The 5,295-nt window shown below is 47.0% G+C and overlaps 1 pseudogene; it reads left to right on the forward strand.

Annotated features, from left to right (window-relative positions):
- Window positions 1-3,737: 3,737 nt before the first annotated feature.
- On the forward strand, window positions 3,738-5,295 carry LOC113606246 (methionine adenosyltransferase 2 subunit beta pseudogene; annotated as a pseudogene).

Raw genomic sequence — 5,295 nt, forward strand, 5'->3', positions numbered from 1 at the left:
TCAGTAACTTTGAGCAAGACTCACTAGACAACAGTATGCACACCATGTTTTCTTAGAATATGCTGGCTGCTCGCGGAGAAGTCCCATCTGCTTTCTTTACAAAACGTTGCTTTCTTCTGCCCGGCGGTTACACCTTCGGGGCAGCATGCTGACGCAGCAACAGAGGCACGCAGCCCAGCAGCTTCCCCCAGGGCAGCTGTTAAAGGGAAATTCTTCTTTGCAAATATGAGAACTTGATTATATGTCATGGGCAGATAAGTGGCTTTCCATTCCCCCTCCTCAGCCCCTGAGGCACCCTGAGAGGCCTGGGCTCCTACAGCCCTGTGTGAAAACACGGAACCAAGGGTCCAGCACCCTCAGCTGACTCGTGAGAGGCAAAGTCCACAGGAGGGGCCGAGCTGAGAGGTCCAGAACCCAGTTAGTTTGACTACAGCCCCAGGATTCCTTCTTTCAAACAGACCACTTCCAATTTCCAATGAGCATTCGTTCCTCATTATGTTTGTTTGCTAATTCCACCTAAAGTATATATCCTACTGGGCAAAAATTGACCAGTTCTTTTTCCTGTTTGGTTTCCAGTTCTTTTTCTCTAATTATTAGAGAAATGCAAATCAAAACTACAGTGAGGTATCACCTCACACCCGTTAGAATGGGCATCATCAGAAAATCTACAAACAACAAATGCTGGAGAGGGTGTGGAGAAAAGGGAAACCTCTTGCACTGCTGGTGGGAATGTGAATTGGTACAGCCACTATGGAGAACAGTAAGGAGTTTCCTTAAAAAACTACAAATAGAACTACCATATGACCCAGCAATCCCACTACTGGGCAGATACCCTGAGAAAACCATAATTCAAAAAGAGTCATGTACCAAAATGTTCATTGCAGCTCTATTTACAATAGCCAGGACATGGAAGCAACCTAAATGCCCATCGACAGACAAATGGATAAAGAAGATGTGACACATATATACAACGGAATATTACTCAGCCATAAAAAGGAACGAAATTGGGTCATTGTAGAGACGTGGATGGGTCTAGAGACTGTCATACAGAGTGAAGTTAAGTCAGAAAGAGAAAAACAAATATCGTATATTAACACATGTATGTGGAACCTAGAAAAATGGTACAGATGAACTGGTCTGCAGGGCAGAAATAGAGACACAGATGTAGAAAACAAACGTATGGACACCAAGAGGGGAAAGTGGCGGGGAGGTGGTGGTGATGGGATGAATTGGGAGATTGGGATTGACATGTATACACTCACATGTATAAAATGGATAACTAATGAGAACCTGCTGTATAAAAAATAAATAAAATTCAAAACTTCAAAAATAAAATAAAATCATATCCACCTTCATCACACACACACAAATGAGTGTTGGTGAGCATGTGGGGAAACTGGAAGCTTCACAGACTTCTGGCAGGGATGTAAAATGATGCAGCTGCTGGGGAATGCAGTTCAGCAGTTCCTCGAAATACTAAACGTGGGGTTATTGTACGACTCAGAAATTCCACTTCTAGGTATGTACTCAAGAGAAAACGTTCTCCCAGAAACTTGTATGTGAATATGGTGCGAATATTCTTAGTAGTAGTATTCATAACAGCAAAAAGTGGAGACAACTCAAATGTCCATCCGCTTACGAACTGACATATCAAATATGGCATATCCATACAGAGTATTATTCGGCAATGAAAAGAAATAAAGTAGTGATAGATGCCGCGACACGGATGAACCCTGAAAACATTATGCTGAGTGAAAGCAGGCAGTCACGAAGGAACACATATTATAACATATTGTGTAATTCTATTTATAAAAGAGGCAACTCTCGAGAGTCAGGAAGTGGTTGTCTTGGGGGAAGGTCGGAGGGGTGGGGAAAAGGGAGAATGACTGCCAATGGGTATGCGGCTCTTTTTGGTGGTGATGAAAATATTTTAAAACTGACTGTGGTGACGGTGGCACAACTCTGTGAATAGACTAAAGACTGTTGAACTGTACACGTGACAGGGGCGAACTGCATGGTGTGTGCATATCTCAATAAAGCTGTTCAAATTGCTGGAAAGCGAGAGGAGCTGCATTACGGCGCGTTCCGGCCTGCAAGGCACACCCTGACCATTTTCTGGCCCCGAAGTTTGTCTCAGCTATTCCAGCTTGTTCTTTGGTGAGTTACAACCAGCAACTGGGTGTGGGACTGTAGGCTGCAGAGAAAATATTTCTATATTTCTGCATGGTTAGGGCTTACGGAACAAATTTTACTGGGACCTTGGACAAAGGGCAGGTCTTCACTGAATAGAGATTCACCTTTCTCATGATCTGTGCTTACATTTCAAAAGGGTTTGAAGCCCTGGAGCCATGGAGATATTCCAGCAATCTCTCCTCCTGGAGACATTGAATTACATTCCAAAGAGTAAGAACCCAGGAGCCTTCCCCCTTTCTCCCTGAGGAGGATTTACTTATACTGGGAGAATCAAGTTGCTTTCCCTCTCTCAGGAGGAGAGAGGAACAATGTGCATATAAGCCTGCAGATTCTTATTTCCGGGTTTCTCACCTACAGTACAGACCCCCGAAAGGGGTAAGGTGACAGCAATCTGGCCCTCACCACCTCACCACAGAAGGGGAAACACTAGAGCAAAGGAAACAAATCTGGTTATCGCTCTTAGGGATAATCAGTCCCTACCCAGGAAACCCCAGCTCAACTTTCAGGACAACACAAATAACCATGGGCGTGGAAAAATTACCAAGGTATGTCCACTCCGGCCCTCGCCACCATCAGAATCAGGTCTAGGCCACTGTACAGATTTCAACCAAAACTTCAATGCAAATCAGTACCCGATGTGTCTGCAGCGAGCAGCCCCACTCCTCAGACTCCACAACTCGCTCTCTGAACTACGTCCTGGTTCTGCTGGTGGATAGAAGCCCTGCTCATCCTGTCAGAAAATGCTGAGGTCCCACCTCTACAACTTACACAGTCTTACCGGTAAAAGAGGAATAAGTAATTCCCCCTGAGCTGTTGGGAGCATCTGTCACTGACCTAAAGGGACGGCGGTGACTGAAACAAAGTTCCTGCCTGGTGAACGCCCATCCTCCTGGGAGAGCGCTCCACCAACTGCAAAGGTTGTCTTCAGCTGTTTTTGCCTATTACTATGAATGGTGGTTATTAGTAACAGTTGCCAATGCAAATCGTTTTAAGAGGCAAGTAAAAACAAATGAGAATACATCTATCATTCCTTACATTTCTCTGGCATGTACTAAACAGTCTTGCTGGCTGAGAAACTTTCAGGGAGGGGTCCTTATAAAGGTCAAATTTAATACAGTCTGATTTCTGATGAAGGAGTAAAGGCAGTTCGGTGGAGAAGGGATAGTTTTTTCTCCACTGGTGCTCGAACAACTGAGCATCCAAGACGTATAGGGTTGGCCAAGAAGTTTGTTCGGGTTTTTCCATATGACGTTACGGAAAAAATAAAATTAAAAAATAAAAATCCTGCTGCGGTACCACCAGGCTGTTTCTTTACCCATCTTCCTAGGCTCCTGGCTGGTTTGACGCCTGATTCTCCATCCTGTATCTCTCCAAGAAACTGCATTTCTGTCTAAGTTAGGGATAGACTGAGACTGTTGTCTGCAACCAGGAAGCTTGCCATTGAACCAGAGGGTACAAAACAAGCAGCTGACGGCAGCAGACTGCCGAGTGCCTCTGTGACGCTGAAACCCCTGGAGCAGGCGTGATGCCCGGGAGACGACCAGATGTGTCCCTCTGGACGGGTAGCCAGCAGGCCGCATGCCCGCTGCGTGAAGGCTTGTGAGAACGGGGAGAAGACGGGTGCCAACGGCGCTGCGGACTCTCCCACCAGAGGTTCTCAGGATTCGAGTTTCATGAAGAAACTTTCAATATTTCTCATTTGATCTACAGAATCTGCTCAAATTTCAGACGCCTACATATTTTCAATGACCAACGCTCCTTGATAACAGACTTAAACTGTTTTTCCGTCTCCACTGTTTTCCGTTGGCTAGACTCCTAGCCTACTGACTAGGGCAGGGCCTCGCTTAGCAGCCCGTAACATCTGGGATTACCTTCTGCTAGAGGAGGGATACGAAATGACCTATACAAAGCTAGCTATAAACATACATACTCTGAAGAGACACAAGAGCCCAGCAAACTATAAATTTTAAAAGTCTGACAGATCGGCCGGCCCGGACCTAGGGGAGGAGAGCCGAGGGCGCTGGAGTGAAAACGAGTCTGCGGCGACGCCAACACGGCGGGCACGGCGGGCGGGAGACGGAGCTCTGTATCCACCTTGTCCCCGTGAACTGCCCTTTGGTGGAGGGGGAAGTTAGCAGCCCCAACTGGCGGGTTCCGATTACTGGTGCCACCAGGCTTCTTGGCAGAGCTAAGAATTTAGCAGAATTTCAGCAGAATAATCGGCATGCCGTCGGCTGTGGTTTTAGAAGAGCAAGACCAAAATCTGAGCAGCTTAATCTCTTGGAGTCTGAAGCAGTTCATCACATCACTTATGACTTTCAGCCCCGTGTCCTAGTACATTGTGCAGCAGAGAGAGGCCAGATGTTGTCGAAAATCAGCCGGATGCTGCTTCGCAACCTGACGTCGATGCTTCCGGGAACTCGGTGAAGAACGCAGCTGCGGTCGGAGCATTTCTAATCTACATTAGCTCCGATGATGTTTTTGCTGGAACAAGTCCACCTTAGAGAGAGGAAGACGTACCAAGTCCCCTAAATCTTTATGGCAGAACAAAACTAGAAGGAGAAAGGGCCATCCTGGAGAACAATCTAGGAGCTGCTGTTTTGAGAATTCCTGTCCTGTACGGAGAAGTCAAAAAGCTTGAGGAAAGTGCCGTGACCGTTATGTTTGATAAAGTGCAGTTCAGCAACAAGTCTGCGAACAGCGACCACCGGCAGCAGCGGTTCCCCACACACGTCAAAGATGTGGCACTGTGTGCGTCAGTTATCACAGAAGAGGATGCTGGATCCATCAGTTAACAGAACCTTTCACTGGTCCGGCAATGAACAGATGACTAAGTATGAAATGGCACGTGCAACTGCACACGCCTTCAAGCTCCCCAGCAGCCACTTGAGACTGATAACTGACAGTCCTGTCTTAGGAGCACAACGACGTCTGAGAAACGCTCAGCCTGACTCCTCCAAATTGGAGGCCTTAGGCATTGGCCAGTGAACACCATTTCGAATTGGAATCAAAGAATCACTCTGGGGCTTCCCCGGTGGCGCAGTGGTTGGGAGTCCGCCTGCCAATGCAGGGGACACGGGTTCGTGCCGCGGTCTGGGAGGA

This window comes from Aethalodelphis obliquidens, unplaced genomic scaffold (assembly GCF_003676395.1).
Source record: "Aethalodelphis obliquidens isolate GAN/ISIS:26980383/991018 unplaced genomic scaffold, ASM367639v1 scaffold3, whole genome shotgun sequence".
NCBI classification, from domain to species: domain Eukaryota; kingdom Metazoa; phylum Chordata; class Mammalia; order Artiodactyla; family Delphinidae; genus Aethalodelphis; species Aethalodelphis obliquidens.